Raw genomic sequence first — 24,233 nt, 5'->3', positions numbered from 1 at the left:
AACTGCTTCCCTCAAAACTGGTATTTCATTCCTCTGAGAACTGCTAGGGATAACACTGGTGTTTCATTCAAAATATGTTATTTTCCTCCTTCAACGACTACTTCCCTTAAAGCTGGTGTTTTCCTTCCTCTGGAACTACTTCTCTTAAGACTTGTGTTATCTTCCTCCCGAAATTGCTTTCTTTAAAACTTGTTTTGTCTTCTTCTGACTGCTGGGGATACCACTTTTCTCCAAACTTGTGTTATCTTCCTTCTTCCCCAAGTGGGTACCTGACTTCCAGAAAATTTTCAAAAATGAAAGAAAATTTTCTGCCCCAGTTTGACAATCTTTCTTGTGGCATGTCTTTCTGTCATCAATAACATTTCCTTTCCCTACTTAAAATCAAAGAGAATTTGTTAGTTTAAAATGTGGGGATGCTCCTGTTGGGGACGGTTTTCCCTTTCGCTCTTTTCCATGCTCTGCGTTGTTCGACCATCTTGAAACTTGGCTGATAACTTCCGACCTTCTTGATGATTATGTATTCACCAACCTCTCAACCGTTGTTTTCCACCTTTGCTCCATACTGTCCCCGAAAACTTAGACCAATCCATCATTTGGTCTTACAACGACGTCTTTCTCGTCCCATCACATTATGCTCGCATGTCTTACCCCCATTTACCTTGCACCATGTTGGCAACTGGTAGTTAGCTCTGAAAATCCTTCTTAAAAACAAACTACTATTGATCAAAAAGAAATGGAAAATGATGACTTCGAAAGATAGAACAAGAAAAATCTTTCTGAACAATTGTTTGAAGAGAAAATAACTTATCTGAATGGTATAACCGATCCCAATGGTCATGTCGTGCATTTTTGGATTAATCAACCCAGTCTATTCACATCAATTAATCTTTCTGATGTCCCTACTTTGCATTTCAAAGGTCCCACAACCCATCTTCTTTTGCCGAAACAACATCTTTATTCTGTTTGATGTCTTGACGGATCCTTTCCATCAAGCTTGCCTCGTTTGCCCCTTTTAATTCCTTGTCGCCCTATAGTGCCCTTCGAGGGGTTTTCACTAATAGGACTCTCTCGTTTCTCTCAACTCCCATCGCTTTATGGTGCCTGTGAAGGTTTTCACCGATAAGACTCTCTCATTTTCTTTCTCTCAACTTCTGTTGCCTTATGGTGCCGGTGAAGTTTTTCACCAATAAGACTCTCTCATTTTCTTTCTCTCAACTTCTGTTGCCTTATGATGCCTGTGAAGGTTTCACTTATAAGACTCTCTCATTTTCATTAATTTCCCTGCTTGGACCGGAGTATTACCCTGATATGAATCACTTTATTTGCTCGACTTGGCATCTCTCGAAAACTTATCAGAAGGTCTTTCTTTGGACCGTAATGTGGGCTTTTGGATGGGATTAGAAAGAAAGGGTATCAAAGGCTCAAAATAATTTGACATGAGTTTAAAATTACAACTTTTGGAATCACATTTCTTATTACAAATACAACCTCTGCCCCAGTTTCTTGCTTGGGGATCTTTTGATTTTTATTTTACTATGACCGAGCCGTAAAGCTGCCTACGTACCCTTAACAGGGATTAGGTCAAACGTAGTTCACACATGAATTTCCTTGTTGTTATATTTTTTTCACTTCTTTTTTTTTCTCTTTTTCTTTTCTTTCTTTTTCTCTCTTTTTCGTTATTGATTCCAAAAGAGGGATATGAAAGAAATAAATAAGGCTCAAAAAGGGGAACAAAGGGTAAAGTGTTTAGATAGTAGAACAAATTGCTTTCGTCATTTCAATCTTCGAAATAATGCCAAATACAAACAATCAACAATTATACCAAAGAAATCATACATAATATCTTTTTACTGTATCAGAATTGATAACTATGTCTATGCATTTTCCTTCGATATCTGTTAAACATAAAGCACCATTGGACAATACTCTGGTTACAATGAATGACCCTTTCTAATTCAGGGCGAACTTGCCTTTTGCTTCAACCTGATGTGGAAGGATGCGTTTCAGCACTTGCTGACCCACTTCAAATTTCCGGGGACACACCTTTTTGTTGTATGCTCTTGCCATTCTCTTTTGATATAACTGGCCATGGCACATAACTGCCAATCTCTTTTCATCAATCAAGTTCAACTGCTCCAAACGGGTTTTGACCCACTCATCGTCATCAATATCAGCCTCAGCGACAATCCGAAGGGACGGGATTTCAACTTCCGTCGGTATTACTGCTTCAGTTCCATATACCAACAAATAAGGAGTTGCACCTACCGAAGTACTAACAGTAGTGCGATAACCCAGCAATGCGAATGGCAATTTTTCGTGCCATTGCCTAGAACCTTCCACCATTTTCCGAAGTATTTTCTTTATGTTTTTGTTGGCTGCCTCAACTGCTCCATTCGCCTTGGGACGATATGGGGTAGAATGGCGGTGTGTAATCTTAAACTGTTGACATACCTCTTTCATCAAATTGTTGTTAAGATTAGCACCGTTATCTGTGATGATCACCTTCGGGATTCCAAATCGACAGATAATATGTGAGTGAACAAAATTGACCACTGCTTTCTTGGTCACAGACTTGAAAGTTTTGGCCTCAACCCATTTGGTGAAATAATCAATGGCTACCAGAATGAACCTATGCCCGTTGGATGCTTCTGGCTCAATTGGTCCAATGATATCCATGCCCCAAGCGACGAAGGGCCATGGCGCTGACATTGTGTGTAATTCCGATGGCAGGGAATGAATCAAATCTCCGTGTATCTGGCACTGATGACATTTGCGCACAAAACTAATACAATCTCGCTCCATGGTGAGCTAATAATAACCTGCTCGGAGAATTTTCTTTGTCAACACATATCCACTCATATGTGGTCCGCAGACTCCTGAATGTACTTCGGACATGACAGACGTAGCTTGTCTAGCATCTATGCATCTTAACAATCCTAGGTCTGGTGTTCTTTTGTACAAAACTCCTCCACTCAAGAAAAATCCGCTTGCCAACCGTCGAATTGTTCTCTTTTGATCCCCCGTGGCTTGCACTAGGTATATTCACATTCTGATGTATTCCTTGATATCATGGAACCATGGTTCGCCATCCAATTCTTCTTCAATCATGTTGCAGTAAGCATGCTGATCTCGTACTTGAATGTGCAAAGGATCGACATAGGCTTTGTCCGGATGGTGCAACATTGACGCTAGGGTAGCCAAAGCGTCGGCGACCTCATTATGGACCCTTGGAATATTCCTGAACTCCACTGATCTAAACCGTTGACAAAGATCATGCAAGCATTATCGGTATGGTATGAGCTTCAAATCTCGTGTTTCCCATTCTCCTTGAATTTGGTGCACCAGAAGATCCGAGTCTCCTAAGACCAGAACTTCCCGAACATTCATGTCTGCAGCTAGCCTCAAACCCAAAATGCACGCCTCATATTCAGCCATATTGTTGGTGCAATAAAATCGAAGCTGAGCCATAACAGGATAGTGATGCCCTATTTCAGAAATAAGCACAACTCCTATTCCGACTCCTTTCATGTTAGCAGCCCCATCAAAGTAAAGTTTCCAACCTGGTTTTTCGGCTTGTTCTAGTTCATCAATATGCATCACCTCTTCATCAGGAAAACAAGTCCTTAGTGGCTCATATTCTTCATTAACCGGGTTCTCGGCCAAATGATCGGACAATGTTTGGGCTTTCATCGCAGTCCGAGTCACATAGATTATGTCAAACTCTGTGAGCAAAATCTTCCATTTTGCAAGTCTTCCTGTCGGCATAGGCTTTTGAAAGATATACGTCAACGGATCCAAACGCGAAATGAGGTAGGTAGTGTAGGATGACAAATAATGTTTCAATTTCTGTGCCACCCAAGTTAGGGTGCAACATGTCCTTTCCAGGTGAGTGTACTTAACCTCATAAGCTGTGAACTTTTTGCTAAGATAATAGATGGCTTATTCTTTCCTCCTGGTGACGTCATGCTGCCCCAGTACACAACCAAATGAATTTTCCAAGACTGTCAAGTAAAGAATCAAAGGTCTCCTTGGTTCTAGCGGAACCAGCACAGGTGGGTTTGTCAAGTAACCTTTTATCTTATCAAACGCTTCTTGACACTCACCAGTCCACTTGATCGCAGCGTCCTTCCTCAACAACTTGAAAATAGGCTCACAAGTTGTCGTGAGCTGAGCAATAAACCTGCTGATGTAGTTCAGCCTTCCTAACAGACTCATCACTTCAGTCTTGTTCCTCGGAGGGGGAAATTCTTGTATGGCTTTGATCTTTGATGGGTCCAACTCGATGCCTCGCCGACTGACTATGAATCCTAATAGCTTTCCGAATGGAACACCAAATGCACACTTGGCGAGGTTAAGCTTGAGGTTGTACCTACGAAGCCTCTGGAAAAATTTCCTCAAATCCTCAACGTGGTCGGCCTGATGCTTTGATTTTATGATCACATCATCTACGTATACCTCAATTTCCTTGTGTATCATATCATGAAATACAGTAGTCATCGCCCTCATATAAGTTGCCCCAGCATTCTTCAACCCAAATGGCATTACTCGGTAGCAATAAGTTCCCCATGGCGTGATGAAGGCTGTCTTTTCCGCATCTTCTTTGTCCATTAAAATCTGATGATACCCGGCATAGCAATCCACAAAAGATCCAATCTCGCGCTTGGCACAATTGTCAATCAGAATGTGGATATTAGGTAGTGGGAAGTTATCCTTCGGACTTGCTTTGTTGAGATTGCGGTAATCGACGCATACTCTGGTCCTGCCATCCTTCTTCAACACAGGCACGACATTAGCCAACCAAACAGGATATCGGGTGACCCGGATAACCTTTGCATCTAACTGTTTGGTAATTTCTTCTTTAATCTTCACGCTCATATCAATTTTGAACTTCCTCAACTTTTGCTTGACGGGAGGGAATGCTGGATCAGTAGGCAATTTGTGGACCACTAAATCAGTGCTCAAACCCGGCATGTCGTCATATGACCATGCAAAAACATCTTTGTACTCGATGAGTGCTTTGATTAACTCTTCCCGGATTTCTGGCTCGAGGTGGACACTTATTTTAGTCTCTCGGACATTGTCTGTGTTCCCTAAATTGATGACTTCTGTATCATTCAGGTTGGGTTTGGGTTTTTCTTCAAAGTAAATTAACTCCTTACTAATCTCTTCGAAGGCTTCATCCTCATCATCTTATTCTGATTTGTAATCACAATCTACTTCTTGAACTAATATTTCAGAATTAGATTGATTTTTAAGACTGGGTTGAGGATTCCTCATGCATGACATGTCATTAGAACCAGCGTAAAAAGAACTGTATAGAAAAGAAAAGAAAACAAAAAGGAAAACCATCAGGAATGATGAAGAAAGGGAAATTGTATTTCATTGAATGATAAAAGATAACAAGGTATGCACACTCAAACAGACTGAAAAAATGAAATCTGGATTACAATCCTGGAATAATCCGTACAAACTTAAAGGAAAATCAAAGCGAACTACCAAAACTCCTTCCGAGTAGGGAGAGGAGTAGCCTTCCAATTATGAAGCTTTGTTTTTGGCCTGACGAATTGCACTTCTGTGTTGCTAGAACCCTCTCCAATTTCTGCCATGTTCACACTATCGAACAACTCCTCAAATCTTTCAATCAACTTCTTGTCAGAATTAATCATAGAACTCGGAATTGCTGTCACTGGGCAGCTCCTCGTACCGGACTTGACAAATGATCTGGAAAGATGTGGGACCGGCTTTGGAAGGACCAATGCCCTCTGTTTCAATTTCCTGGCTCTTTTTATATCGGCGGCTGTGGGCTTGAATCCTAGACCAAATGTTCCCAAGTTTTCAGGAAGAGACACGGGCTGTATGATGCCTTGCAACGCTGATCCCAAACCTTTTTTGGTATAAAACCATTTTTCAACATTTCATACGCTACCATGACTGAGGCAGCGTTTATCTTTGGATTCGGGATACATTTCCCCTATGGAACTTTCTCGACTGACATTGCATCAGAAACTTGGTAGACCCATGGTCCCTTGTCATCTTCCACTTCAATGAATGGCACAATGTTGCTGTTATGAGCGCACAAATTATCTTCGTCGTGCACCACTATTTCCTGTCTGTCCCATTCAAACTTGACCATCTGATGGAGTGTTGATGGCACTACTTTAGCGGCGTGAATCCACGGTCGCCCTAATAGCAAATTGTAGGAAACAACTATATCCAGCACTTGGAATTCCATTGTGAATTCTACTGGACCTATGGTCAGCTCCAATATTATGTCCCCGACTGAGTCTTTGCATCCGCCATCAAATCCCCGCACACAGATACTGTTCTTATGGATCCTTTCCTCTTCTACTTTCAGCTTGCTTAGAGTGGAGAGAGGACAAATGTTCGCACTGGGACCATTGTCAACTAATACCCGGGTAACCACGACGTCCTCGCATTTCACTGTCAGGTAAAGGGCTTTGTTATGCTCAGTACCCTCTACCGGCAATTCGTCATCGGAAAAAATGACTTTGTTTACTTCAAAAATCTTGTTGGCTATCTTTTCCGGATAGTTTACCGAGATCTTGTCGGGAACATGGGCCTCATTCAAGATTTTCATCAGGGATTGGCGGTGTTCATCTGAATGGATTAGCAACGAGAGTAATAAGATCTGAGCGGGCATTTTCCTCAACTGCTCTACAACAGAATAGTCATGCACTTTCATTTTTCTCAAAAATTCCTCTGCCTCTTCTTTAGTTACAGCTTTCTTTACCGGCGTTGAATTATCTTTAGCTCTTCTTAACTCCTCGGGAGTATAACACCTTCCTGAGCGAGTCAAACCTTGCGCTTCACAAACTTCTTCTTTGACTTCTTTCCCCTTGTAAATCACCGTCACCCGTTCATAATTCCAAGGAACAGCCTTGCTATTGATTACTGGAAGCTGAGTTACTGGTTTTATAATAACAGGCTCTGTGCGAGCACCCTTCACGACCACAACAGGTTTACTTGCAACCCCTGGCACTACCACTTTAGCTTTCTCTGGTTTCACTGCAACAATGCTTGACGACCTTCTCTCGGCTACTACAGCTGGCTTATCATCTACCCCTCTAAATTGGACCACTAATTTCCCACTGGTTACTTTTTCCTTTGAGCTGGTTTCGCTGGAACGGATCATCATTACCGTCTGTGGGGGCTTCTTGGGCTCCCCCTCTTTGTGTATCAACTCAATCATGTGTGTCTCATGGTGAGTTGGCAGTAGATTCTGATTGGTATTTGGTGCTTCTGGGGCTTGAACCTCGATCCAATAAGTATCAATAAGCTCTTGCACAACTATTTTTAGTTTCCAGCACTTCTCTGTATCATGCCCATGGACCCCTGAACAGTACTCACAACTCACCGAGTGGTCAAGATTTCTAGGGGGAGGATTTGGCATTTTAGGCTCAATTGGATTCAACATGCCCAACTGCCTCAACCTGTGGAAAAGACTGGTATATGATTCCCCCAGTGAAGTGAAAGTCTTTTGCTTCTGTGACCTCTCATTCTTGAGGGCTTGGTTTGGTCGGAAACCTATCCCGAGGGGATTTCTGTAGGCCCTTGGGGGTGGATATGTGTTTTGTGGAGCTGGGTATGGATTTTGTGGAGCCGGCGCACGCCATTGTGCGTGTGCCGGGGTTTGGGTATAGGCTTGTGCATGATGAACGGAAAAATGGGGATCTGGCGGTGGGTAGTAGTGCTGTGGAGGGCTATATAAAGTGTGAGGGTAATTTTGGTGGTAGAGTTGTGATTGGCTATAGTAGGGTGACGGGCCTCTAGATCCGAACCAGGCTCCGGATTCAACAGTCGTGACATCTTCTTTCTTCTTTTTCCCTAGCACACCCCCAGTGCCGCTTTGAATGGCCTGGGTAGTTGCCTTGATCGCTGAATAACTCATGATCTTGTTGGACTTAAGCCCCTCCTCGACCATGCCTCCCATTTTTACAACCTCATTAAAAGATTTGCCAATTGCGGACACCAGATAACCAAAGTAGGTCGGCTCCAAAGCCTGCAAAAAGTAATCAACCATCTCGCTCTCTTTCATTGGGGGATCTACCCTTGCTGCTTGCTCCCTCCACCGGAAACCATATTCTCTAAAGCTTTCACTGTGCTTCTTTTCCAGTTTGGTCAGGGACATTCGGTCCGGAATGATCTTAAGATTATATTGAAAGTGACAAGCGAATGCTTGGGCCAAATCGTCCCATGTGTACCACCTACTATGATCTTGTCTGGTGTACCATTCTAACGCCGATCCACTTAAACTTTGGCTGAAATACGCCATGAGTAATTCATCTCTTCCGTGTGCTCCCCTCATCTTGCTACAAAACCTCTCAGATGAGCCACTGGATCACCGTGTCCGTTGTACAAGTCGAATTTGGACATTTGAACCCTGCCGGTAGTTGTACATTTGGGAATAAACACAGATCTTTGTAAGCCATGCTTACCCGACCTCCTAGCCCTCTCATATCCCTGAAGGATTGTTCTATGCTTTTCATTTTTCTGAACATCTCCTCATGTTCGGGATTTTTGGCTGGTCTCTCAGCTTCTCTCGGGGGATCAGAACGTGGATCGTAGGGGTAGGTTTCGGGAACTTTGAGGGTGGGTTCCGGGGGATAATACTGGTTGTCCTAGGCCTGGAACACGGGTTCACTCAGGGATTTATGGAGTGCAGCTGGTGGAGATGTCACAAAGATAGGGGTGACTGGCGGAGGAGGGCATGGAATCGATTTTGGTGGTGGAGCTTGCGGCATATGAGAAGTAGTGCCATGGTAGTGTTGATAAATAGGAAAACCTGGATTGATGGCGGGATGATCCTGAGACTGAGCTAGTGGTGGGGCAAAAGCCGGGTTGGCTGGGTAAGACGGTGGTGATTGCCCTTGGGACCAGGCCTGGTACATTTCGTCCATCTGTTGCTTAAACTTGAACATCTCCTCTTTCATTTTATTGACGTCCAACTCCTCTACCTCAACACTAGTGTCGACCTCTGGGATAGACATGATTTCTGGCATTGGTCCCTTTGATCTGGTTTGGTAATGATAATGTGCCAGTATCCTCTAAATAAACTATCTGCTTGAATTCTCTGGAAATCAACAAACTTGTTAGTTTTTTAGAGTTTAACACATATGCAATTACACGTTAGGATGCAATGCACCTAGGCAATTAACCATTTCTATCATGCATTTGCTTCGGTTGTGTGCGTCATTCCGGCCTCTCACAATTATGCCTCTTCTTTTAAAATTTCTTTATTCTATCCTTCTTTATTTTTCCTTTTCCCTTTTAGTGGTGGTCGAATCCTATAGAGATTGCCTACGTATCATGTCTCCGCATGAATCAGACCGTGCCTAGTTCTATCAGATAAGTGTGCAAGTAAATAAAACATTTTGGGGATTTTTAGCTTTTATAAAATAGATGCTTCGATTACACAGACTCAATATCAACAAGTTTCAAAAGACCAACAGACTCTGACGCAAAGACGACAAACAGACTCCGAAATCAAGCAATCATACTCTAAAGAAATGCAGACTCGGAACAGAAAGAAAATGCAAACCCAACATGACTCACAGACTCTGACAGAAAAGGAAATATAGATTCAAATGGAAAATTATGAGTATATCAATACTCCTGGTGTCCGTGGAACATCGTTCGATCTCGTCACGGGCCTTTGTGCAAGATCCCTTTGAAGTCGGTCCAAATTGTTCATTATTTGCTTAACAAAGGTCATCACTATCGCAAAGAATGTAGTGCGGGTCATACCCTCACAAATGTGGCACTTCATAATGATGTAATCAGCGATGTTTCTAATTCTCTCTCTTATGATGCCCTTTTCCTGAAGCAACCGCCCTATTTGCTGATTACGGGCTTCTAACACTCGAGAGTCCTGAAGGTGTTGATTTTGCAACTGCTGCATTCCTTCCTCTATCTGAGCCACCAGATCATAACAATGTTCCCTATCAGCTTTGAAATCTTGAGCCTACTTGACTGCCTCATTCTTGAGAGTGGCTATCTTTCTTCTTAGGATAGTGATGGTCCCTTCATAAAACCATACTTGCTCTTCTGCCTTATTTATCCATTTCGCCTAGATTCTCGCTAGACCAGCTTCAGATTTTTCCAGGTTTTCTTGATACTCGAGGGATTTCTTCTTCAGACCATTTATGAGCCTTTTATCAGCCCGGCTTCTCTCCGGGTTTCTTTTCATTTTCTGGATTTGAGCTTTGAGGACCTCATTTTCCTGAGCTAGTTTTTTCTTTTCGCCCTTGTTTGCAGCGGCTTGAACACCATTTTCAAACTGAAGCTCCATGACTTGCTTCTCCAATCTGCCTATTGCGGCTCTATACTCATGTTCTTTAGTCAACCAATCCCACTGTCCTTGCGACGCCTCGACGAACTCCTGGAGATAGGGTCTTTTGGCTGGCCTTCCAAACTCGATTTCTCTCCTATACCAAGCAAGGTATCCCGACGAAACTTCACCTTTGGACCGATCACATACATACATATTTGCCGTTAAGTATTGACACTCGCTCCAAATTTGTCGGACTGCTGCTTCATGAAATTGTCCATTAGGCCCGATCTCGACCACTTGGCCGCTAAGATCTTCATCTTTCGAAACTATTTGGCATCTCCCCAACTGCCTTAATACTCGATACCGGGCATAGGGCTGAATACTCCTGAGTCCCATCAAAAGGAAATGGGGTCCAGTGGCTGGCATATATATGATTTCATCCACAGGAAACCATCCAAATGTCCATTCTATTTGGCTTGTAGTGACAGAACGGAGGCGCGCTGTCCACTCTGTGACCCCTTCTGGTAAGTTGATTCCGTCAACCTTCGTAGGAAATTCCTCTATGCACGTTTTCTCTGTCGACCCACAACTCATAAATTGAGGACGATGACATAGGTGTCCGATCATCCACATCTGCAGCAACACGTTGCACCCCTCAAAAAAGTCTCCCCCAGCTTTGCAGGTTGTGAGAGCGCGGAAGATTTCAGCTACTATCATGGGTGCGAGAGTGCTGTTGGCCTGAGCAAGTAAAGTGCTGACAACCCCAGATACTCGTATGTCAATGTTCCCGTCTTTTCTAGGAAACACCAGGAGTCCCAAAAAGACTACCATGAATGCAAAACACCTATGTTCTTCCCACTTAAGGCGGTTTCCTTTACTACAGATTTTGTTTTCCGGCTTGTTGAACCCCCCTATGTGGCCATATCTGTTGTATATAAACCGCAAAGTACAAAAACCAGCTGCCAAGTCTGGGTTGTGGACCCCCTGCTTATTTTTAAAGAGTCTAGGAACCTGTGTACGGCTACGTCCCTTGGAGCAATCAGGTACTGGTGTCTCAGAGGAACCTTGGGACCCCCGATGTATCCGGCTATTTCTTCCAATGTTGGGGTAAGTTCAAAATCTGAGAAATGAAATACATTGTGAGTCGGGTCCCAGAATGCAACCAAGGCCTTTATGATATCCCCCCTAGTATTAATCTTCAGCAACCCAGTGAGGCCTCCCAGGTATAGCTTGACCGTGTCGCGCCTTGATTCGCCCAAGTCATCCCACCACATGTGCAACTCCAAAAGGATCTTGTTCACAATTGTTACGTGTAAATTCTGATGTGTGCTCATTCTGCACATTTATTAGGGTGGTTAAGTAAAAATCACGATTCAATTGACTCAAAGATAACATGGACACTTTTTTCTTCTTTTTTTTTCTTTTTTTTTCATTTAAAATAAAACCTGGTTTTGTCAATACGGCCTTTCAGCATCTCGGGGTCGAAGATTTTAAGGGTGTGTCGGCTAACCGATGAAAGCCTTGAAAAAAAATGACCACAGGCGGCTGTTCTTGCAAAAATAGCCTTCCGGCGGCCTTTTAGGGACATTCGGCTATTCCTAACAAGAATGGCATCACCCTAATTATTTTTAAATAAAAACTTTGTTCTTTTGGCTATTTTCGCAAAAAGTGAAGTTGGACCCGATGGGGTTGCCTAGGTATCTCACAACCTGTGAGAATCAAACTAGCGTAGTTCGGGCAGATAAAACAAACTTCTTTTGAAAACAAGACTCTTTTTTCCATTGGCAAATAAAACTATTTTTTCATAAACAAAACTCTTTTTTTTCTTTTTTTTTCTTTTTTTTCCATTTTCTCAAAAATTCGGCAGAATTTCGACACTATTTGGACATTGGTTTTTTTTTTCAAAACAGGCGATTAACTCTCTTTAACCCTCGTACCTCTATCTCTCTTTCCTTAAAATATTCTTTTAGCCGGTCAGTATGCAAGTCCGAAGCAAACAAATGCACAAGCAGCAAGTAAGATGCATCAAGATGGTCTATTGTTATTTTTGGTACACCTGTCCTAGACAGACCCAACCCCTATGTTGAGCCTCCAAAGTCAAATGTACGTGATGCAAACAAACGTTCCTACTAGGGATCCGGCATGAAGCTGAGTTATTCTAGGTTCATAACCTGGGTATTTGTTCTAGACTGTGTACCCGAGCGGATAACTCGAGTAGAGGAGGGGGCTACGTACCGGGAACCAAAAGGACATCCGGATTAGTAACTTGTCCGAGCCTCTTTCTTATTTCAAGGTATGACACTAACAGAATAGGGAGTCCCGACCAGCGAGCACATCCCCGAAGATGAGAAGAGAAGGGTTTCTTAACAATTTATATACAGTTCAGATAATATCAAAGCGGTAAAAGCATCACTTAGCACATTAGGCCCAAACATGTAACAAAATCAGATAAAGCCAAATATAACAATTTATCTAAGCTCAAATTCTGAACCCTGAACCAGAGATTCTGGGTTCGCTCCCCAGCAGAGTCGCCAGAACTGTCACACCTCTTTTTTCCTACACCCGCAAGGGCGTAAGGGGGTAAGGGAGTTTTTCCAATTAAAGGACAATCGAAACGGAATTTTTATTTAAAGATTCAGAGTCGCCACTTGGGAGATTTATGGTGTCCCAAGTCACCAGTTGAATCCCGAATCGAGGAAAAGAATGACTTTGTATTACAGTCCGCGCACCAGAAATCTGGATAAGAAATTCTGTTAACCTGGGAGAAGGTGTTAGGCATTCCCGGGTTCCGTGGTTCTAGCACGGTCGCTCGACTGTCATATTCGGCTTATTTATCTGATTTTATTCATGCTGAACCTATGTGCGAATTTTAATTTTTTACCGCTTTTATTACTATTATTTTAAAAGAGAATTGCAACATCGTGAAAATGCGTCTCAAACTGCGCCACATAAATGCACCCGTCATTTTTGACACATTCCGACTTTGTTGAGATTTGGATTTGGGTCACATAAATATGCACCCAAGTTCAGGGAGGTAACGTTATTAAAATACGCGCTAAAAGAGACTAACGCGTTATTATTTTGGGGAAGGCCTTGAAATCCGCTAAACGGCCCGTCCCAAAATCTAAGCATTTTAACATATATATTTAACGAGGGCCCCGCAAATTATGTACTTTGTCCGGCGAGGCTCATCTCATTTATTGTTTAGAAGGCCAGCCTAGAAACGACTATGATTTCCTATTTTTGTTTGTCTCTAAAAATAAAACAAAGATCCTAATTAATTGTTATTAAGAAATCCCATAGTCTATCAGTTAAATACTAGTTGACCAAATGCCATTTCAACTTTTGGGCCCAAAGGAACCCAATCCAGGCAATGGACAAGGGTTCTTATTAGATGCGTGGTATTGGGCCTAGGACGGGCCCAAGCTAGATGGGGCGAAATCAGCCGCATATGCGGGGCTAAGGGGGCGACCCCTTGCAGCCGGGCAAGCCATGAAATAGCTCACAAATGTGCTCATCATTTAATCAGACATATTTAAACAGTGGATTCGTTTTGCTTTGTAATTACTACTTTCTTCCTTCAGCTTCCTGTTATTAGAGCAGATATGAAATGTGGTACTCAACATCCCTTTTTAGGGCTAATTGAAAAGAAAGGTAACTACTAAAGTTTTATATTATTGTTGGCTTACTTTTTCAAACATATTTACAACACAAGATAATAGGCAACTAGCTGAAGCTAACCCAACTTATTCTACCAATTTAAATGAACCTAATTACAACTAACACTTAAACTGCAGAAGAAAACTCATATACATTTGAGACAAAACGATTAACATTCCATGCTAATACAAACAGTTTTTAGTTTATTACGACATAAACAATTTTGATCCAACTAGTACAACTTCAAGCAAAGGTCTTAATAACGTTAAGAAGTCAAACATTCTGATACATAAACTAGAAAACTAAATCAAGTGATCTCATGCTTCAATTACAGGTTCATTCTTCGCATTTCAGTTCACAATTACCCAAGATCAAGTTGTGTACCTGAAAATCAGTTACAATGGAAGAAAAAGAGGTCAGCCACAACAATGCAACAGTAGCAACAACAAACAATAACACCAGCAGGTTGACAATCAACAGCAACAAACAGGGCCAAGCTCAAGACCAAACCACAGTCACAAAGCCCAGGAAGAAAGAAGCTTAACCAAAACACTGAATCTACTAGAAATTAGACTAGGCAGTCATAGGACACCTTTCAGCAATCAGATAATATCCAGCACCCTCGAGTAAATCACCAAATATCTTCAAATGCCCTGAACATCCAAGCACAAAACAGGAACAGAGAGATTTGAACTATTTCTGCTCTTGAAATCAATGTAACAGTGTGAGCTGATTGTCTAAAGCACTCTCTCAAACTCTTAAGGTTTCAAAGTGTATAAGAATTCAGCTTTAAAAGCTCTCAAGAAAACTGATTCTCAAACTCTCTCTATGAGTTCTAGTTCTCAGAAACTGATTCAAGAAGGAAGACTCTCTCAAAAACTGAACCCCCAAAAAGGACCCCTAACTCTGTCCTAAGTCCCTCCATTTATACCCAAACACTGACCCTGCCAGCTCGTAAGAACACTAGGCAGAATTAAGAAACTAATTCTGCCCATGATCCCTTTAGAACTCCACTAGAGTATATTTTGTCCCCATTAACCCTTGTCTTTTCTTTATTTAAAGTTCAAGCAGGTATGGGCAACATATTTTAATCAATTCCTTTTAAGCCTCCCTATGCCATTATATTTTGTTCCCCACTAATTATTAAACAAATGCATTATTTTAATGGTACACTAGTGCTTAGTGGACAGAACACTCAGACTACCCATTTCTTCAAGTTTTCAATTCCCAAATTACCCCTGAAACCCCTGTGATTGCAGCTATAACCAATTCTCCTAAGTTCTAAATGCAGCCTTATAACTCACTACTATCTAATGAACATTATCATACCAATACTAAATTCAAACCAATGTCAGATTCATTTCAGACCCTAAACAGTAGGATTCAATTCATCAAACTTAGACCACAGTTTAAGCTCGAAACTCAAATTAAATGAATAGCATTAAAACAAAGATGTAGGAACAGAAAGCATACTAATGATGAGCCCTGAAGCTAGGAATCTAAGGATCACAAAATGAGTCAATCGACACCAAATAACTTGACGAGGACTACTAAACTACAAATATGAACGGACTAAGCGACGAAACTATTTAATCGACTAAACAATTTACAGCATATGCTAATCAACAGAAAAAATTGGACCAAGAAAAAAAAAGGTCCGAAAGAGAAGAGAGAAATAAATCGAAAAGATGATGAAATACAATGAAGCTTAATCAGATAAACAACAACAAAAATAGAAAAGAAAAAGAAGAAAAATACGTCAAAATTACAGGCTAAACTTCAAACGGTTCCCATTTTAAACTTCGACTCGAACTTTTGAGGTCCAAACGGACCTCAATCGAGTGTTCTCGACTGAAAACACTCGACTAAAATCGATTAAGAACCTCAAATTTCCCCTTTACTCGGACATGTTCCAGGTTTTGGCTCTCTAGGGTTCTTCAATCGATTTAAAATTCGACCAGTTCTAGCAAGATTCGAGCCCAAGTAGGGGTGGTTTGGGAATGAGGGAGGTCACGTGGAGCTGGGGTGTGAACTTGGGACTGGTTGGGTAGGGTTTGGGTTTTGCTCGAATCTTCGATTGAAGATTCGAAACAAACCGGGATGATTCGAGGTTAAAGGGGTAGGGATTTGTGTTGTGGGTGGTTAGAAGGTTCAGAGGTGTGAATTTGAGGGTCATCGGTCCTCAGGCCGTCGGGTTTTCAGGCGAAGGGAACGAGGGCGGCTAGGGTTTGGTGGGTCGTTTGGTCCGTCTCTAAAAGAGACGACTGGGGGGGGGTTGGAAATGAGAGGGGTAGGGGATTGGGAGGGGGTTTGATAGGTTAGAGTTTAATCAATTGATGTCAGCCGTTGGATGATGGGAATCCAATGGCCACAATTGATTTGTTGATCAAAACGGGGTCGTTTGGTAGTAACGGGGCCGGGGCGGGTATAGGAACGGGTAAGGGAGAGATGATCTTGGCCGTTGATGGATTGGGATGTACGGCTGAGATTGAACGTGACAGATACGACGTCGTTTGGACGTCGTATTGCCAGGTCGGTTGGACCGAGTAAAAGGGGTATTCGGACTGGGCCTGCGGACATATTGTTTGGGCCTGTAGAAAAAATTGTCCTGGTCCGAGTTTATCAACTCTTTTTTCATTTCTTCCTTTACTTTATTTTCTTTTTTAATTCTTAATTACCAAAAGTTCTAAATTAAATTGTAAAACCAAAATTAACTTAGGAAATACTAATTAACCCTTAATAATATTTATCACACAATATTAAATACAAAGATAATCACACAATTTGACATTAGACATTAAAAATGCGAAGTGCGTTACTGTTTAATTAATCCTAAATTGTAAATGCAGATGCAACACATATATTTTTTTGTATTTTTTATTAATTAAAATAGAATAAACATTCACAGACAAAATACAAATAATTATCCAAAATAACACAAAACTATTTTATTTTGAATTTTGGGGAGTAGTTCTTGTAGGGCAAAAATCACGTGCTCACACATATAACTATAAAACTCTTTCACATTTAAAACCCTACAATTATAGTTCTTTAATAGCTTGTTTGGATGGTTATCACGCATCGTTTCATAATGTATCGTATTGTACTGTATCGTTTGATAAATACAATGTTTGGATAGATTGTGTCGTTTGTCATCGTTTCATGATATAATGCACGAGCAATATGAAGAATAAACTTGCAATATTATAAAGAAAAATTATGATACAAGGTAAAATTACTATATATAAAAGTAGGGTAAATGATAAAATAAAATAATTTAATAATAATAAAGGGTGAGATTGAGAGAAAAAGACAAGGTAACGACGCGACCACACCAAATCGGTCGTTACATAAAGTGGCACATTTCGTCGTTATGTAACGATGGATTTAACGATACGATACAATAAAATTTAAGTAACAATCAAAACAAGCATTGTATTTAAAGTAATAATACGATACGATACAATGGGTAACAACCATCCAAACAAGCTGTAAAACAGAATAAAGCGAATTTCTTTTAAAATAAATGTAATATATAGGGTACACGTCTATGTTTATCCAAATAACAAAAAAGAGTTTAAAAATCGAATAAAAATTTACTTACATAATGAAGTCAACATACATGCCAGAGAAAATACATCACAAAAATTAGTCAATATTTAAAAAAAGTTATTTTTTTTCTTTTTTTTATGAAGAATAGTTGTTTGAAGAGTCAATTTGTATAAATGGACATCAAACTATTAACAAAACTTTGGTTACACAATTGCTATTATTAATTCAATTTAGCATATTTTAGGAATTGAAGGGTATAAGTTGGAACCCCTTCATTTAGCTGTAGTCAAGCCAATATTGCAAGGGTATAATATTTTTTTCGTTGAACAATATTAGTTTTGAATCATTAGATTATGTGAAAGGTTTTTTTTCTCGAACTCAACAAGAGAGATATTGGTTTCTAATAGATAGTTTCTATAGCGATTTTCAAGTGTAACAAAAATATATTTTATAAAAAAAATTGGTATGATGTGAAATATTTTTTTTAAAATGTAAATAAATTATTTCGAAAAAACTCTTTACTTTTTTCTACTTTAAAGATAATAAGAATATAGATATTTTTCAACATTAGTAGAGATTTTTTAAAATTATTATAATAGAATTCGTATCATGGATAAACTCAAAAAACCAAAATATTATGGAATATTTACATAAATATCCAGCCAAATTTATTGTTTACTTTTGTAGCTAATATAAGTAGATGATATGCCGACAACACACGATTGTACACATATTATATATGAATTGTACAAAAATTACACATCCTTCAATTGTTTAATTTAAGTGGTTGGGTGAACACCTATTTAGGCTGATTAAACAAAGCTAGAAGAAAAATATGAAAGAATTTCAACCAAAGACTAGAAATATAAATAAAATTCTTATGTAGACAATTTCTATTAAAACTCGTCCTTTTATAGTGAAATCAATTAATTTTTTGTAACAAAAGAAAGAATGATATAAAAAATAAGATAAAAGAAAAAAATATTAAAAAAATGTATGAAAGATCTAAAAACCAGAAATAAGAGATGACAACAAATTTCTTCTGATGATTCATCTTTGTTGAGTATAAAAAATTTGAAAGCTAATCTCATCGATTTCAAATATTTTTTTTAACTCAAGTACACAAACTTTAAGGTTATTTACATATAAATCAAATAACTTAGTTATTTAACATGACTAATGTCAAATATCAAAATGGGGCCATACTGAAAAATAAATTCACTGGCTAAAGAATTTTTAAATTTTTAGATAGCCAACTAAAATGAACTTTGAATTAAGGATAATATTTTAATTGACATTATTATAAAAATATTATTATTGAAAATAAAATTTTAGAAACTAAAATCTTTAAAAAGAATTATTTTTTAAGAGATATCGATACACCAAATAAGAGTTCAAGTAGTAGTAAAAGAGTCAAGTCGTATCCAAAGAGTCATTCATAGTCTCAACATTTGATTGTTTTGCCATAATCATGAGTTATTATTTCACTTCATGATTATTTTTAGGATCCAATGACATCGGCGAGAATGGTATCGAAAAAGAAAAATAGAAGAAATGGTTAATTTTTTTCATGTAATATTTCTTATTAATATCCAATTATTATCTATATACCGAGAAAGTTTATATTGTAAGATTATTTACATATGATTCAAATAACTTAAATAATTAACATGATTAGTGTCCGCACATCCGCGCAGGTGCTAATACTAGTAGAAAATAAAAGGGAATATTTTACATAAGAACAACTGGACTCCCTACTTTTTAATTTTATAGCCTATATTTCAATTTACAACCAACTAACCCAAAAATAATAGGCTAAGATTCAACATCCAAATCCAATAGGTTCTCGCAATTATTATTTAATTTTTAAAAAAGATTGCTCAAGCTTTTAAGTTAATTTTGAATTAGTAACTGTGACTCAAATATTAGTTCAACAAACCAACTCCATTTGGGTGGTGAAAATTAGATTCTTTTAACAAGCTTAAATATGTGGCTTTAAATTCCGAATTTGATTTTGTGACAAATTTGGAGTGGGTGTTATTTAAACTTGTTAGAAATAGTATATAAAATTTGAAGTCATTTAATCGATATTTGGACTGATTTTGAACAAGAATTGTAACGGAAAATCGTGGAAGAAGTTCGTCTACAAACGCTTGTATAAAAGTGTATAATAGTGTATAAGATGTGTTTATACACTCGTATACACTCGTATACACTATTATATAAGATTATACATAATTATGCAAAAAACTGACTTTGTATTCTTCCTTACGTCCTTTCTGAAACTTAACTCAAATCTTGCTCAAATCTACTTTAAATGTAAGTTTTGAACTTCTTTTGATATTTTCAATCAATTGGAACAACATCCAATCCAAACAACTAACAAACTCAAAAAAATCCTATTTTCGAAAGCAAAGCTTTGAATGGCCTTCAATGTTGGACTTCTACTCTTCAATTTTCTTACATTGCAACCAGGTGACACATAGGGAGAAGCAGAAAATACACGGCCTCTTGAAGCATATGTAGAAGATGTGAGAAGAAGAGAAAGTGAAAGCAGTGGTTGTGAGAACACATATTTAACTCCATAGCTTTTAGAAGCAATAGTTGTAATAACACAGATTTTAAATTTGCTAGTTGATACACACATTTCAACTGCTGCTAGCTAGGATGACAGCTAAGATGACACCTAAGCAGCCTATTCACATATTTGTTGTTGATTGCTTTTGAATTTCAGTTGGCGGGAAAAGTAGTTAGGACTCAATTTTCAGATTATTCACTTCGTTTTCATCTTCTTAGATAAATAAGACATTTGTAATAGGAAAACATATGTTTTGAATGATAATTTGAAATTCTAATCTCCCCCTCTCTCTATCTTCAACTCATCTCTTCTTCTTCTTCCTTCCTTTCTCTCATTTCTTCTTCAAAGTTACTGTTACATTGCCTTCGATACCTTAATTTGGTATCAATTGGTATCAGAGCTCGTCGATAATGGGACCGCGTAGAGCTGTTGATGTGGTGACATGAGATCAACCTACTGATTTGCAGGAGCAATATGAAGATCTGATTGTACAACAGATAGATCTCAGAGAAGAACCAGCTCAGAAGTAGCAGGAGTTGCCAGATGGTATGGATAAGCGACATGCTGAGTTGCTTCAGATGGTAAGTTCTCTAAAAAATTCATTCGAAGGTTGGCGATTGAATTAGAAATCGAAGACAGTGTATCTACTTCAAATGCTAGGGATAAGGTGCTCCAATCAGGGCAAGGCATCTTAGGTCCCAATCCTTATTGTGCTAATACAAATCGAAGCCATAACATGCTTTTTCCTCGTTTCAATGGGGGAAAATTTGAAGAGTTGGCTGTGCAGGATCGAGCAATATTTCTCTGTTGATAAAACGCCTCTTAATCAAAGAGTGAGTTTAGTTGCAATGAACTTAGATGATGAGGCTTTAGAATGACATCAGTCTTATATGAAATGTCGTGAATCACTTGAAATGCCTGACTGGGATGAATATTTAGTTGCCTTGGTTGAAATATTTAGTGATAAGTTTTCTGATCCAATGTTAGAGCTTAAACAATTGAGACAAATTGGTTATGTGAGAGAATTTCAGTTTGCTTTTGCTCGACTCTTAGCCCAATGTGATTTGTTTGTAAGTCAAGCTATCTCTTGTTTCTTAGGAGGACTCAAGAAGGAACTAGTGAATCCTCTGAAGATGCATGAGCCTCAAACCTTATCTAAAACATATAGATTAGCTAGACTAGCAGAATCAACATTAGCTGCTAATGCTAGAGCACAAAGGTCTAATTCTCGAGGTCATTCCTCTTTTGCTATAAAGAGGCCTAGCTATGATTCTGCATAGCCGAAACTATCCCTTGTCATTGCTGCTACATGCCCTAAATTAATCCTACCTATTCCTAGAGTTCCAATTGTTCCCAGGAATAGAAGAACTATTTCCCCTCCTGAAATGCAGGCTAAGAGAGCACATGGATTATGCTAATTCTGTGATGACAAATACACTCCCGAGCATAAATTCACAACCCCTAAGAAATTATTTGTGCTGGACCTGGAGTATGGAGAGGAGGAAAGTTTAGAAGAAGTAGTACCAAAGGCAGATGGTGATGCTACTAATGAAGAATTGTTTATTACTGAAGGAGACCCTCCTATGATATCTTTGTGTGCACTGAGTGGTATTCAAGGGGCACAAACTATTCATGTGACTGGCTATAGTAATAAGATGCCATTGCAAATTCTTTTAGATGGAGGAAGTACTCATAATTTCATAGATTGTGAGTCTGCTAAAAGGTTAGGTTGTTAAATTTCTCCTACTAAGGTTGGCTATGTAAGCCTTGGTAATAACTCTATAGAGGCTACTTCTGGAGTGGTGAGAGACTTCCAATGGATATTGCAGGGTACTGCCTATACTTCTGATCTTATTATGTTTCCAGTAGGCAAATATGATTTGGTTTTGGGAGCATTATGGATGAAAACCTAGGGGCCAGTTACTATGGATTATATAGCCTTAACTATGTCATTCACTTATCGAGGCAAATTCCACCTCCTTAAAGGAGTATCTAAGGAGTGTAAGTTCTCAAGCACCAAGTTTGTTAACAAAATGAAGGGAGATGATGTTCAGCTCTTTATGTTGCAAGTATTAGTTACCCAACTTGCCCTACAGTCAACCAACCAGTTTAATGCACTACACCTCCCTCAGGAATTCCAAACTCCTACTGTCATTAAGGAACTCCTATCTCAGTACCATCAGGTGTTTGTAGAACCCACCACTTTACCTCATCAAAGAGGTATTTTTGATCACAGCATACCATTGCAACCTGGGACTAAACCAATCAACATACGACCTTACAGATACTCCTCCATGAAGAAGGATAACATTGAAAAGCTGGTCAAGGATATGTTGTAGCAGGGTGTGATTTAGTATAGCAATGGTCCCTTTGCATCACCTGTAGTGTTAGTAGGTAAGAAGGATGGTTCCTGGAGATTATGTGTGGACTACAAGGAGCTAAATCAATGTACTATCAATGACAAATTCCATATTCCCATCATAGATGACTTGATGAATGAGTTAGCTAGAGTAGTGGTCTTCTCTAAAATTGATCTTCGATCAGGTTATCATCAAATAAGAATGGCGATAGCTGACATTCCCAAAACAACCTTCAAGACTCATTTGGGCCATTATGAGTATTTGGTCATGCCATTTGGCTTAACCGATGCTCCCTCTATGTTTCAATGCCTCATGAATCATTTATTTCAGCACTTCATAAGGAAATTTGTCTTGGTCTTCTTTGATGATATCCTTTTATATAGCAGGACTTTATAGGATCATGTATTGCATTTGCAGTAGGTGTTTGAAGTCACGGTGCATAACAATTTGCTAGCTAAGCAATCTAAATATGTTTTTGGAGTTACAAGGGTGGAGTACTTAGGACACTTCATCTCTAATGAAGGGGTATCTATGGATCCTAAGAAAATCTCAGTTGTTCAACACTGGCCTACTCCCACTACCATCAAACAATTGAGAGACTTTCTAGGACTGGCTGGCCATTATAGAAAATTTATCAAGAGCTATGGTCTTATTAGTCGGCATCTCACTAAATTACTCAAAAAGGATAACTTCAAATGGTCTGATAGTGCTGATCAGGCTTTCTCTGCACTAAAGTTAGCCTTAACTACTGCTCATGTCCTTACTTTACCAGATTATTTTGTTCCTTTTGTAGTAGAAACAGATGCCAGTGGAACAAGTATTGGAGTTGTTATAATGTAGAATGATCATCCTATAGCTTTTATCAGTAAAGGATTGGCCCCCAGGCACCTTGCCCGATCAGTTTATGAAAGGGAACTTCTTGCACTAGTCTTTGCTGTCACCAAATGGTCCCATTACTTGCTTGGTCAGCATTTCATTGTTAAAACTAACCAAAAGGCTTTGAAGTATTTGTTGGAGCAAAAGTTGCACACTGATTCACAATTGAGGTGGCTAGCTAAGTTGCTCCCTTTTGACTTTGAAATACAGTACAAAAAGGGAAAGGAAAATGTTGCTGCAGATTCACTTTCCAGAATTGATGGTGCTGAACTCATCTCCTTGATGGTGGCTTTTATGCAAGCTGAGCTTTGGCAGGATATCACAGCTAGCTGGACTTCTAATCCTGAGTTAAGCAGCCTTATTGCTTCCCTGCAACACACACCCCGGAAGCACTACTCTTGGATCAATAATTAACCAAGGAGGAAAGTCAAGCTTGTCATAGGACATGATGCTGGCTTGAGGCACAAAATCCTCACCTTCTGGCACTCCACTCCCTCAGGCAGCCATTCTGGTATTGATGCCACCACAAGAAAGGTAATGGCTTACCTCTATTGGAAGGGAATCAGGAAGGATATCTTGGATTGCATTCCTAAGTGAGATGTCTATCAAAGAAACAAATATGACGCCTCTGCATACTCTGCCTTGCTACAACCTTTACCTATATCTTCACTACCTTGGACTGACATCAATATGGATTTCACAGAAGGGTTATCTAAGTCTAAAGGAAAAACTGTTATTTGGATCATTATAGACTGGCTCACTAAATATGGTCATTTTATTGCCATTTCTTATCCTTATACTGTCCAAACTCTTGCTCAAGTATTCTTGGATACTATCTTCAAACTCCATGATTTTCCTGCTTCAATTACTAGTGATAGGGATCCCATGTTTATCAGCTCTTTTTGGAAGAAATTCA

Source organism: Nicotiana sylvestris, chromosome 10 (assembly GCF_000393655.2).
Source record: "Nicotiana sylvestris chromosome 10, ASM39365v2, whole genome shotgun sequence".
NCBI lineage: Eukaryota > Viridiplantae > Streptophyta > Magnoliopsida > Solanales > Solanaceae > Nicotiana > Nicotiana sylvestris.
The sequence above is the reverse complement of the archived record's forward strand: the minus strand, read 5'-3'. Positions refer to the sequence as shown.